The sequence below is a fragment of the Arachis stenosperma genome, chromosome 4 (assembly GCF_014773155.1).
Source record: "Arachis stenosperma cultivar V10309 chromosome 4, arast.V10309.gnm1.PFL2, whole genome shotgun sequence".
Lineage (NCBI taxonomy): Eukaryota > Viridiplantae > Streptophyta > Magnoliopsida > Fabales > Fabaceae > Arachis > Arachis stenosperma.
The window spans coordinates 95,723,725-95,737,512 of NC_080380.1; the positions used below are offsets into that span (position 1 = coordinate 95,723,725).

The 13,788-nt window shown below is 39.5% G+C and overlaps 1 non-coding gene across 1 annotated transcript; it reads left to right on the forward strand.

Annotated features, from left to right (window-relative positions):
• The first annotated feature begins 11,677 nt into the window (after positions 1 to 11,677).
• LOC130977688 (small nucleolar RNA R71) lies at positions 11,678 to 11,785 on the forward strand. Its single transcript, XR_009085371.1, has one exon. It is a non-coding gene; the product is annotated as a small nucleolar RNA R71 (small nucleolar RNA).
• The last annotated feature ends 2,003 nt before the right edge of the window (positions 11,786 to 13,788 follow it).

The following is a 13,788-nucleotide window of genomic DNA, read 5'->3' on the forward strand; positions in this document are numbered from 1 at the left end:
CGGGGATTGTTCGAGTTTGGACAACTGACGGCTTATCTTGTTGCTTAGATTAGGACTGTTTTATTTTTGTTGGTAGAGTCTTTTAGTGAGTCTAGTTTCATATTTTAAGTTTGGTGTCAATTGCATGCTTTTGCTTTTCTTTTAATTTTCGATTTTGCATGTCCTTAGTCCCTTTTTGATCCGTAAAAATTCTAAGTTTGGTGTCCTCTTTGTGTTTTTCCCTTAAATATTTTCGAAAATTAGTGTTTGATTTTCTAAAAATTTTAAGTTTGGTGTCATTTTGTTGTTTTTCTCTTTCCTCATTTCAAAAATCAAATCTTTTTCATAAAAATTTTTCAATCATATCTTTCTAATTGCTAATCTCAAAAAATCTTTTTAATTAACTAATTGATTCAGTTTTCAATTTGCTTTGATCTTATTTTCTTTTAATTTTCGAATTTTTTTATTTTCCTTTTGTTTTTATTTTATTTTTCGGTTAATTCAAAAATAAAATAAAATAAAATTTATCTATCTGCAATCCATATCAGTTCCCTTTATCCACTATGGACCTAAGTGGGATTGATCAGTCCAGAAGGACTCTAGGTATGCTACCCCATTACAGCTGCATATGGGAAGCATCTGTACACCTCCCATCAAGGCAAGCAGCTTGAGCTAAATCCTCAACTCATTATCATAGTGCAGCAAAATGCCAGTATTCTGGTCTTCCACAAGAAGAACCTACTGAGTTTTTGGCACAGTTCTTACAAATTGCTGACACAGTACATGATAAAGAGGTGGATCAGGATGTCTACAGACTATTACTATTTCCATTTGCTGTAAAAGATCAAGCTAAAAGGTGGTTGAATAACCAACCTACAGCAAGCATAAAGACATGGAAACAGTTATCAGACAAATTCCTGAATCATTTTTACCCTCCAAAGAGGATGACACAGCTAAGGCTGGACATCCAAGGCTTTAAACAAGAGGATAATGAATCCCTTTATAATGCCTTGGAGAGGTATAGAGGTATGCTAAGAAAATGCCCCTCTGAAATGTTTTCAGAGTGGGTACAGTTAGACATCTTCTACTATGGGCTTACAGAAAAAGCTCAGATGTCTTAGACCACTCAGCTGGTGGATCTATACACATGAGGAAGACAATTGAGGCTCAAGAGCTTATAGACACTGTTGCTAGAAAACCAATATTTATACTCTACAATGAGCTCTCTCCAAAGAGGAAGTCATGGCAGTAGTCATGATCCTAATCCTCAAGAACAGATGATTGAGCTTAATCAACAATTGCTCCTTCTGACAGAAACAGTTAGCAGAATTTAAAGAGATGCTCCATAAAACTAAAGTTGCTAACAAGAACATAGAACTGCAGTTGAATCAAGCAAGACAGCAGATATCTAAACATAACAGAGAGTGTCAAGCAATTCACTGAGGAGTGGGAAGACACTGACACACCACTCAAAAGAGTAAAAAGTCAAATAAGGAACAATTGACAGAGGATAACCAAACCATTGTTCAAAATCCCTCTGAGGACAGAAAGAGCCCAGAAAGGAATGCTAGTGGCGTTCAAATGCCAGGAAGGGAGGGAAAGCTGGCGTTAAACGCCCATTCCCTGCCCAGTTCTGGCGTTCAAACGCCAGAAAAGGGGGGAAAAGTTGGCGTTTAACGCCCATTTTCCACCCAATCCTGGCGTTCAGACGCCAAGGGAGGATCAGACACCTGAGAGTGCTGACAGTAATCCCTCTAAAAAGGATTCTTCAACCACTTCTGTAAGGAACAAGCCTGCAGCAACTAAGGTTGAAGAATATAAAGACAAGATGCCTTATCCTCAGAAACTCCGCCAAGCGGAGCAGGATAAGCAATTTGCCCGCTTTGCAGATTATCTAAGGACTCTTGAAATAAAGATTCCGTTTGCAGAGGCACTTGAGCAAATACCTTCTTATGCTAAGTTCATGAAAGAGATCTTAAGTCATAAGAATGATTGGAGAGAAACTGAAAAAGTGTTTCTCACTGAAGAATGCAGTGCAGTCATTCTGAAAAGCTTACCAGAAAAGCTTCAAGATCCAGGGAGCTTTATGATACCATGCACATTAGAAGGTGCTTGCACCAAGACAGCCCTATGTGATCTTGGAGCGAGCATCAATCTAATACCTGCATCCACTATCAGAAAGCTTGGGTTGACTGGAGAAGTCAAACCAACCCGGATATGCCTCCAACTTGCTGATGGCTCTATTAAATATCCATCAGGCATAATAGAGGATATGATTGTCAAGGTTGGGCCATTCGCCTTTCCAACTGACTTTGTGGTGCTGGAAATGGAGGAGCACAAGAGTGCAAATCTCATTCTAGGAAGACCTTTCCTAGCAACTGGACGAACTCTCATTGATGTACAAAAAGGGGAAGTAACCCTGAGAGTCAATGAGGATGAGTTCAAGTTGAATGCTGTAAAAGCTATGCAGCATCCAGACACAACAAATGACTGCATGGGCGCTGACATTATTGACTCTCTGGTAGAAGAGATCAATATGACTGAAAGCCTAGAATCAGAGCTTGAGGACATCTTCAAAGATGCTCAACCTGATCAAGCAGGACCAGAGGAAACAAAGGAATTTTCGAAAATTCCTCTAGAGGAGGATAAGCCTCCCAAACCTGAACTCAAACCACTGCCACCATCCCTGAAGTATGCATTTCTGGGAGAGGGTGACACTTTTCCAGTGATTATAAGCTCTGCTTTAAATCCACAGGAAGAGGAAGCACTGATTCAAGTGCTAAGGACACACAAGACAGCTCTTGGGTGGTCCATAAGTGATCTTAAGGGCATTAGCCCAGCTAGATGCATGCACAAGATCCTGTTGGAGGATAATGCCAAACCAGTGGTCCAACCACAAAGGAGGCTAAATCCAGCCATGAAGGAGGTGGTGTAGAAAGAGGTCACTAAATTACTAGAGGCTGGGATCATTTATCCTATTTCTGATAGCCCCTGGGTGAGCCCTGTCCAAGTTGTCCCCAAAAAAGGAGGCATGACAGTGGTTCATAATGAAAAAAATGAACTGGTTCCTACAAGAACAGTCACAGGGTGGCGTATGTGTATTGACTACAGAAGGCTTAATACAGCCACCAGAAAGGATCATTTTCCTTTACCATTCATAGACCAAATGCTAGAGAGACTAGCTGGTCATGACTATTACTGCTTTTTGGATGGCTATTCAGGTTACAACCAAATTGCAGTAGATCCTCAGGACCAAGAGAAAACAGCATTTACTTGCCCTTCTGGCGTGTTTGCCTACAGAAGGATGCCTTTTGGTCTGTGTAATGCTCCTGCAACCTTTCAGAGATGCATGCTATCCATCTTCTCTGATATGGTGGAGAAATTTCTTGAAGTCTTCATGGATGACTTCTCAGTATATGGAGACTCATTCAGCTCCTGTCTTAACCACCTATCACTTGTCCTGAAAAGGTGCCAAGAGACTAACCTGGTTTTAAACTGGGAGAAATGTCACTTTATGGTGACTGAAGGAATTGTCCTTGGACACAAAATTTCAAGCAGGGGAATAGAGGTGGATAAGGCAAAAGTGGAGGTAATTAAAAAATTACCACCACCTGCCAATGTTAAGGCAATCAGAAGCTTTCTGGGGCATGCAGGATTTTACAGAAGGTTTATAAAGGATTTTTCGAAAATTGCAAAACCTTTGAGTAACCTGCTAGCTGCTGACACACCGTTTGTGTTTGACACACAGTGTCTGCAGGCATTTGAGACCCTGAAAGCTAAGCTGGTCACAGCACCAGTCATCTCTGCACCAGATTGGACATTGCCATTTGAACTAATGTGTGATGCCAGTGACCATGCCATTGGTGCAGTGTTGGGATAGAGGCATAACAAGCTTCTGCACGTCATTTATTATGCTAGCCGTGTTCTAAATAATGCACAGAAGAATTACACAACCACAAAAAAAGAGTTACTTGCAGTGGTCTACGCCATTGACAAGTTTAGATCCTATCTAGTGGGATCCAAAGTGATTGTGTACACTGACCATGCTGCTCTTAAATACTTACTCACAAAGCAGGATTCAAAACCCAGGCTAATCAGATGGGTGTTGCTTTTGCAAGAGTTTGATATAGAAATAAGAGACAGAAAAGGGACAGAGAACCAGGTAGCTAATCATCTGTCCCGAATAGAACCAGTAGCTGGGGCGTCCCTCCCTTCTACTGAGATCTCTGAGACTTTCCCAGATGAGCAACTCTTTGCCATTCAGGAAGCTCCATGGTTTGCAGATATTGCAAACTATAAAGCTGTGAGGTTCATACCCCAGGAGTATAGCAGAGTACAAAGAAAGAAATTAATTTTAGATGCCAAGTACTACCTATGGGATGAGCCATATCTCTTTAAGAGATGTGCAGACGGAATGATCCGCAGATGTGTACCCAGGGAAGAAGCACAAAGGATCCTATGGCACTGCCATGGATCACAGTATGGAGGACATTTTGGAAGTGAGTGGACAGCCACTAAAGTCCTCCAATGTGGCTTCTACTGGCCTACTCTCTATAAAGATGCCCGAGAGTTTGTGCGTAACTGTGACAGTTGCCAAAGAGCTGGTAACTTGCCTCACGGATATGCCATGCCTCAACAAGGGATATTAGAGATAGAATTGTTTGATGTATGGGGAATTGACTTCATGGGTCCATTCCCACCATCATACTCAAACACTTACATTCTGGTAGCAGTGGACTATGTATCTAAGTGGGTAGAAGCAATTGCTACACCCACTAATGATACCAAGACCGTGCTGAAATTCCTCCAGAAACACATCTTCAGCAGGTTTGGTGTTCCCAGAGTACTAATCAGTGACGGGGGCACTCATTTCTGCAATAGACAGCTATACTCTGCTATGGTCAGATATGGAATTAGCCACAAAGTGGCAACTCCGTATCATCCACAGACAAATGGGCAAGCTGAAGTCTCTAACAGAGAACTAAAAAGAATCCTGGAACGGACTGTAATAGCCCGAAGAAAGGATTGGGCAAAGAGTTTGGATGATGCTCTCTGGGCATACAGAACAGCATTCAAGACTCCTATAGGAACCTCTCCATACCAACTGGTGTATGGGAAGGCCTGTCATCTGCCCGTGGAACTGGAACATAAAGCCTACTGGGCAACCAGATTCCTAAATATGGATGCTCAGTTAGCTGGTGAAAAAAGATTGCTCCAGTTAAATGAGCTAGAGGAGTTCAGACTCAATGCCTTTGAAAATGCAAAAATTTATAAGGAAAAGGCAAAGAAGTGGCATCACAAGAAGTTGTCAACCAGAGTCTTTGAGCCAGGACAAAAAGTTCTGCTCTTCAACTCTAGGCTCAGATTGTTTCCAGGAAAACTTAAATCCCGGTGGAGGGGTCCATATGTGATTACAGGAGTGTCACCATATGGATATGTTGAGCTTCAGGATATTGATTCTGACAAAAAGTTCATTGTTAATGGACAGAGAATCAAGCATTATCTTGAAAGCAATTTTGAGCAAGAATGCTTAAAATTGAGACTTGAGTGATTCTCAGTAAAGGTCCAGCTAAAGACAGTAAAGAAGCGCTTACTGGGAGGCAACCCAGTCATTAGCAGGTTATATGTTTTGTTCTTACAAAGGCAAGTATCAAAAATGAAGGAATTCACAGAGTTACAGAAGGATTCAGTGCAAAAGCAGAGAAAAAGAGCTTACTGGCGAAAAAACACCAGTAAGGGGTACTTTGGGCGTTAAACGCCAGAATGGGCACCATTCTGGGCGTTTAACGCCAGTAAAGGTGCCATTTTGGGCGTTAAACGCCAGGATGGGCACCATTCTGGGCGTTTAACGCCAGGTGTGCAGCATCCTGGGCGTTTAGCAAAACGCCCAGTGATAAAGGGAATTCTGGCGTTTAACGCCAGCCAGGGCACCTGGCTGGGCGTTAAACGCCCACAATGGGCAACAAATGGGCGTTAAACGCCAGAATGGATGCCATTCTGGGCGTTTAACGCCAGAAAGGTGGGGGACCAAGATTTTGTTTTCCAATCAAATTTTTTTTCAAACTCACCCTTCTCTCAAATTCTCTCCATATCTTCTCAAATCTCCTTTCAATTTTTTTCAAAATCTCCTTCCCCCCCTTATAAAAACACGTTCGGCCTCACCATTCCCCCACACCCTTCGAATTTGCTCTTCTCCTCTCTCTCCTCCTTCCTCTCTTTTGCTTGAGGACAAGCAAACCTCTAAGTTTGGTGTGCTTTTCTGTGATCACTAAAGTCAAGATTCATCAAGATCATGGCTCCTAAGGGAAAACAAACCAATTTAAGAGGAAAGAAAGAGAATAATCCAAAGAATCTTTGGAATCAAGAGAAGTTCTTAACCAAAGAACATGAAGACCATTATCACAAAATAATGGGTCTGAGGTCAGTGATCCCGGAAGTAAAATTTGATCTGAAAGAAGATGAATATCCGGGGATCCAAGAGCAAATTTGAAACAGAGGATGGGAAGTTCTAACCAATCCTGAGATAAAGGTTGGAAGGAATATGGTTCAAGAATTCTACTCAAATCTGTGGCTAACAGATAAGCAGAGAATGACTGGAACTGCTTACCATACTTACAGAACCATGGTCAGAGGGAAAGTTATGTACTTCCATCTGGACAAAATAAGAGAAATCTTCAAATTGCCTCAACTGCAAGATGATCCTGAATCCTTTAATAGGAGAATGGTGAGAGCAGATAAAGGGTTGGATCAAGTTCTAGAGGACATATGCCTCCCTAGAATTAAGTGGATAACCAATTCAAAGGGTGTCCCAAACCAACTCAAGAGGGGAGACCTCAAACCAATTGCAAGAGGTTGGCTAGACTTTATTGGGCGTTCCATACTGCCCACTAGCAACCGTTCTGAGGTCACTATCAAGAGAGCAGTGATGATTCATTGCAGTGATGATTCATTGCATTATGCATGATGCCAAAACTGTTCGGAAGCAAAAAGCTACTAGTCCCGCTCATCTAATTGGAGCTAAGTTTCCTTGATATTTTGGAGTCTATAGTATATTCTCTTCTTTTCATCTACTTTGATTTTTCAGTTGCTTGGGGACAAGCAACAATTTAAGTTTGGTGTTGTGATGAGCGGATAATTTATACGCTTTTTGGCATTCTTTTTAGTATGTTTTTAGTATGATTTAGTTAGTTTTTAGTATATTTTTATTAGTTTTTAATTAAAATTCACTTTTCTGGACTTTACTATGAGTTTGTGTGTTTTTCTGTGATTTCAGGTATTTTCTGGCTGAAATTGAGGGTCCTGAGCAAAAATCTGATCCAGAGACTAAAAAGGACTGCAGATGCTGTTGGATTCTGACCTCCCTGCACTCGAAGTGGATTTTCTGGAGCTATAGAAACCCAATTGGCGCGCTCTCAATGGCGTTGGAAAGTAGACATTCTGGGCTTTCCAGCAATGTATAATAGTCCATACTTTGTCCGAGGTTTGATGGCCCAAATCGGCGTTGCAAATCAGCCTCAGAATTTCCAGCGTTTAACGCTGGAACTGGCACAAAAATCGGAGTTAAACGCCCAAACTGGCATGAAAGCTGGCGTTTAACTCCAGAAAAGGTCTCTACACATGAAAGCTTCAATGCTCAGCCCAAGCACACACTAAGTGGACCCAGAAGTGGATTTTTACGTCATTTACTCATTCCTGTATACCCTAGGTTACTAATTCACTATTAATAGGATCTTTTGACATTGTATCTGTACCTCATGACACTTTACACGTTTCTTTGTGTACCTTCCACGGCATGAGTCTCTAAACCCCATGGTTGGGGGTGAGGAGCTCTGCTGTGTCTTGATGGATTAATGCAATTACTACTGTTTTTCATTCAATCTTGCTTGCTTCCATTCTAAGATATTACTTGTTCTTAAACCGGATGAATGTGATGATCTGTGACACTCATCATCATTCTCAACTATGAACGTGTGCCTGACAACCACCTCCGTTCTACCTTAGATTAAGTAGATATCTCTTGGATTCTTTAATCAGAATCTTCGTGGTATAAGCTAGAACTGATGGCGGCATTCAAGAGAATCCGGAAGGTCTAAACCTTGTCTGTGGTATTCTGAGTAGGATTCAATGATTGAATGACTGTGACGAGCTTCAAACCCCTGAAGGCGGGGCGTTAGTGACAGACGCAAAAGAATCACTAGATTCTATTCCGGCCTGATTGAGAACCGACAGATGGATAGCCGTGCCGTGACAGGGTGTGTTGAACATTTCCACTGAGAGGATGGGAGGTAGCCACTGACAACGGTGAAACCCTTGCATACAGCTTGCCATGGAAGGAGCCTTGCTTGCTTGAAGAAGAAGACAGTAGGAAAACAGAGATTCAGAAGATGAAGCATCTCCAAAACCTCAACCTGTTTCCCCATTACTGCAAAACAAGTACTTATTTCATGTTCTTTTATTTTTCACAATCAATCCTGATAATTTCTGATATCCTGACTAAGATTTACAAGATAACCATAGCTTGCTTCAAGCCGACAATCTCCGTGGGATCGACCCTTACTCACGTAAGGTATTACTTGGACGACCCAGTGCACTTGCTGGTTAGTTGTGCGGAATTGCAAAAGTGCGATTGCAATTTCGTGCACCACCAATCTTTGATCAAAGTTGAACCTTCTCGTATAGCGGCGTGCATTTTCTTGAATAATTGGCAAGTGGAATGCCAACCTTACATTTTTCGGACTAAAATCTAAGTATTTCCCCCGAACCATTGTAAGCCAATTCTTTGGATTCGGGTTCATACTTTGATCATGGTTCCTAGTGATCCATGCATTGGCATAGAACTCTTGAACCATTAAGATTTTGACTTGTTGAATGGGGTTCGTAAGAACTTCCCAACCTCTTCTTCGGATCATATGTCGGATCTCCGGATACTCATTTTTCTTGAGCATGAAAGGGACCTCAGGGATCACCTTCTTCTTGGCTATAACTTCATAAAAGTGGTCTTGATGGACCTTTGAGATGAATCTCTCTATCTTCCATGACTCGGAGGTGGAAGCTTTTGCCTTCCCTTTCTTCTTTCTAGAGGTTTCTCTGGCCTTAGGTGCCATAAATGGTTATGGAAAAACAAAAAAGCAATGCTTTTACCACACCAAACTTAAAAGGTTTGCTCGTCCTCGAGCAAAAGAAGAAAGAAAGAAGGGAAAGAAGAAGAAAATAAAGGAGATAGAAGGTGATATGTTGTTCGGCCAAGAGGGAGAGAGGTGTTTGTGTTTTATAAATATGAAAGAGTAGTGAGGGGTTAATATAGGGGTGAGGGGAGGGTTAGGTTTCAGTTATGAGGGTTGGGTTTGGGAGGGAAAAGTGTTTGAATTTTTAAAGTGAGGTGGGTGGCATTATTGGGAAAGAGGTATGGAGGTGATTGGTGAAGGAAATATAAGGAATAGAATATAATTTGATTGGTGAGTGAGAGGGAGAGAGGTATGGTAGGCGGGGATCCTGTGGAGTCCACAGATCTTGAGGGGTCAAGGATTTATCATCGCTGCTCCTATTAGGCGTGTAAACGCCCTTACAGTGCAATTCTGGTATTTAATGCCAGATTGCTACTTGTTTCTGGCGTTAAATGCCAGGTTTTATTCATTTCCTGGCGTTAAACGCTAGGCTGTAACCTGTTTCTGGCATTTAACGCCAGATTGAAGCCTATTTCTGGCGTTTAACGCCAGTCTGGTGCTTGTTTCTGGCGTTTAACGCCCAGAATGGTGCCAGACTGGGCGTTAAACGCCCATTCTACTACCCTTACTGGCGTTTAAACACCAGTAAGTTTCTCCTCCAGGGTGTGCTGTTTTTAATGCTATTTTTTATTTTTCTATAATTTTTGCAGTTTGTTTTTGTGACTCCACATGATCATCAACCTGAAAAAAGAAAATAACATAGATAAATAAAATTGGGTTGCCTCCCAATAAGCGCTTCTTTAATGTCAATAGCTTGACAGTGAGCTCTCATGGAGCTTCACAGATGTTCAGAGCATTGTTGGAACCTCCCAACACCAAACTTAGAGTTTGAATGTGGGGTTCAACACCAAACTAAGAGTTTGGTTGCGGCCTCCCAACACTAAACTTAGAGTTTGACTGTGGGGGCCTTGTTTGACTCTGCATTGAGAGAAGCTTTTCTTGCTTCCTCTCCATGGATGCAGAGGGAGATCCTTGAGTTTTAAACACAATGTAGTCCTCATTCAATTGAAGGATCAACTCTCCTCTGTCCACATCAATCACAGCTTTTGCTGTGGCTAGGAAGGGTCTTCCAAGGATGATGGATTCATCCTCATCCTTCCCAGTGTCTAGGATTATGAAATCCGTATGGATGTAAAGGCCTTTGACCTTTAGTAGCACGTCCTCTACCTGTCCATAAGCCTTTTTTCATGGATTTGTCTGCCATCTCTAATGAGAATTTGGCAGCCTGTACCTCAAAAATTTCTAGTTTTTCCATTACAGAGAGTGACATTAAGTTTATGCCTAACCCCCGGTCACACAGAGTCTTCTCAAAGGTCATGGTGCCTATGGTACAGGGAATTAGAAATTTACCAGAGTCCTATTTTTTTTGAGGTAATGCAAGTCTTCCTAACCAAGTCATTCAGTTCATTGGTGAGCAAGGGGGGTTCATCCACCCAACTCTCATTACCAAATAACTTGGCATTCAGCTTCATGATTGCTCCAAGGTACTTAGTAACTTGCTCTTCAGTAATATCCTCATCCTCTTCAGAGGAAGAGTACTCATCAGAGCTCATAAATGGCAGAAGAAAATTCAATGGAATCTCTATTGTCTCTATATAAGCCTCAAATTCCTTAGGTAACTCAAATGGGAACTCCTTTTTGTCCAGAAGACATCCCATGAGGTCTTCCTCATTGGGATTCATGTCCTTCTCCTCCTCTGTGCATTCGGCCACACCAAGTAAGGTTATGGCCTTGCACTCTCTTTTTGGGTTCTCTTCTGTATTGCTTGGGAGAGTATTAGAAGGAGTTTCAGTAATCCTTTTACTCAGCTGGCCCACTTGTGCCTCCAGATTTCTGATAGAGGAATGTGCCTCATTCATGAAACTGAGAGTGGCCTTAGACAGACCAGAGACTATGTTTGCTAAGCTAGAGTGATTCTGCTCAGAATTCTTTTTCTGTTGCTGAGAGAATGATGGAAAAGGCTTGCTATTGCTAAACCTGTTTCTTCCACCATTATTAAAGCCTTGTTGAGGCTTTTGTTGATCCTTCCATAAAAAATTGGGATGATTTCTCCATGAGGGATTATAGGAGTTTTCATAAGCTTCACCCATGTAATTCACCTCTGCCATTGTAGGGTTCTTAGGATCATAAGCTTCTTCTTCAGAAGATGCCTCTTTAGTACTGTTGGATGCATTTTGCAATCCATTCAGACTCTGAGAAATCATATTGACTTGTTGAGTCAACATTTTGTTCTAAGCCAATATGGCATTCAGAGTTTCAATTTCAAGAACTCCCTTCCTCTGAGGCGTCCCATTATTCACAAGATTCCTTTCAGAGGTGTACATGAACTGGGTATTTGCAACCATTTCAATGAGTTCCTGAGCTTCTGCAGGCATTTTCTTTAGATGAATAGATCCACCTGCAGAATGGTCTAATGACATCTTAGACAATTCAGACAGACCATCATAGAATATATCCAGGATGGTCCATTCTGAAAGCATGTCAGAAGGACACTTTTTGGTCAGTTGCTTGTATCTTTCCCAAGCTTCATAAAGGGATTCACCATTTTTTTGCCTGAAGGTTTGAATATCCACTCTAAGCTTGCTCAGCTTTTGAGGAGGAAAGAACTTGGCTAAGAAAGTCGTGACCAGCTTATCCCAGGAGTTCAGGCTATCTTTAGGTTAAGAATCTAACCATGTTCTAGCTTTGTCTCTTACAGCAAAAGGGAAAAGCATAAGCTTATATACCTCAGGATCAACTCTATTGGTCTTAACAGTATTACAGATTTGCAAGAATTCAGTTAAGAACTGAAAAGGATCTTCTGATGGAAGTCCATGAAACTTGCAATTATGTTGCATCAGAGAAACTAATTGAGGCTTTAGCTCAAAGTTGTTTGCTCCAATGGCAGGGATTGAGATGCTTCTTCCATGAAAGTTAGAATTTGGTGCAGTAAAATCACCAAGCATCTTCCTTGCACCTCTACCATTGTTATTGGTTTCGGCCATCTCTATTTCTTTTTCGAAAATTTCAGTAAAGTCTTCTTTAGAGTGTTGTATTTTAGCTTCTCTTAGCTTTCTCTTCAGAATTCTTTCAGGTTCTGGATCTGCTTCGACAAGAATGCTCTTATTCTTGCTCCTGCTCATGTAAAAAAGAAGAGAACAGAAAAGAAGAGGAATCTTCTATGTCACAGTATAGAGATTCCTTTATGTGAGTAGAAGAATAAGAATGAAGGAAGAAGAAGAAAAATTTGAACACAGTGAAGGGAGGGGTTCGAATTTTGAGAAGAGAAGTGTTAGTAAATAAATAAATAAATAGAAAGAGATGAAAGAGAGAGGGAATTCAAATATTAACTAAAAGAGAAGAAAAATATTTTTATTTTTGTTTTAAAAATTAGTTAGTATTCGAAAATTAAGAAAAGGAATAAAATAAAAATTAAAATTTGAAATAATTAGTTAATTAAAAATATTTTTGAAAAAGAGGAAGGTGATTTTCAAAAATTAGAGAGATAAAAGTAGTTAGGTGGTTTTGAAAAAGATAAGAAATAGTAAAACAAACAAAAAGTTGATTAGTTAGTTGAAACAGATTTGAAAATCAATTTTGAGAAGATAAGAATTTAGAAAAGATTTTGAAAATGATTTTGGAAAAGATATGATTGAAAAAGATTTGATGGAAAAGATATGATTGAGATTTGTTTTGAAAAATATTTGAAGAGGAAATTAAAAAGATTTGATTTTTAAAATAAAAATTGATTACTTGATTAACAAGAAACTAAAAGATATGATTCTAGAATTTAAAGATTGAACCTTTCTTAACAAGAAAGTAACAAACTTCAAATTTTTTAATCAATCACATTAATTGTTAGTAAAGTTTTCGAAAATTATGAAATAAAATTAAGAAAAATATTTTGAAAATCAATTTTAAAATTTTCAAAAATAATAATAAAAAATGAAAAAGATTTTATTTTTGAAAAAGATTTTGAAAAGATAGGATTTTTGAAATTGAAATCTTGACTTGACTAACAAGAAACAACTTATTTTAAAAATTTTTGACTAAGTCAACCCAAAGATTTTGAAAATTATGAGTAAAATAAGGAAAAGATATTTTTTATTTTTGAATTTTTAATGAGGAGAGAGAAAAATAACTAAATGACTCAAAACATGAAAATTATGAATCGAAACACATGATGCATGCAAGAACACTATGAATGTCAAGATGAACACCAAGAACACTTTGAAGATCATGATGAACATCAAGACTTATTTTTGAAAAATTTTCAAGAAAAGAAAACATGCAAGACACCAAACTTAAAAATTTTTTCATGTTTAGACACTAATAATTCAAAAATGCATATGAAAAATAACAAAAGACACAAAACAAGAAATATGAAGATCAAACAAGAAGACTTATCAAGAATAACTTGAAGATCATGAAGAATGCAATGCATGAATTTTTGAAAATTTTTAGAAAAACTAAAACATTCAATTGACATCAAACTTAAAAATTGACACTAGACTCAAACAAGAAACACAAATTATTTTTGGTTTTTATGATTTTATAATTTTTTTTTGGATTTTTCCAAAATTAATTGTGGAAAAACGAAAAAGAA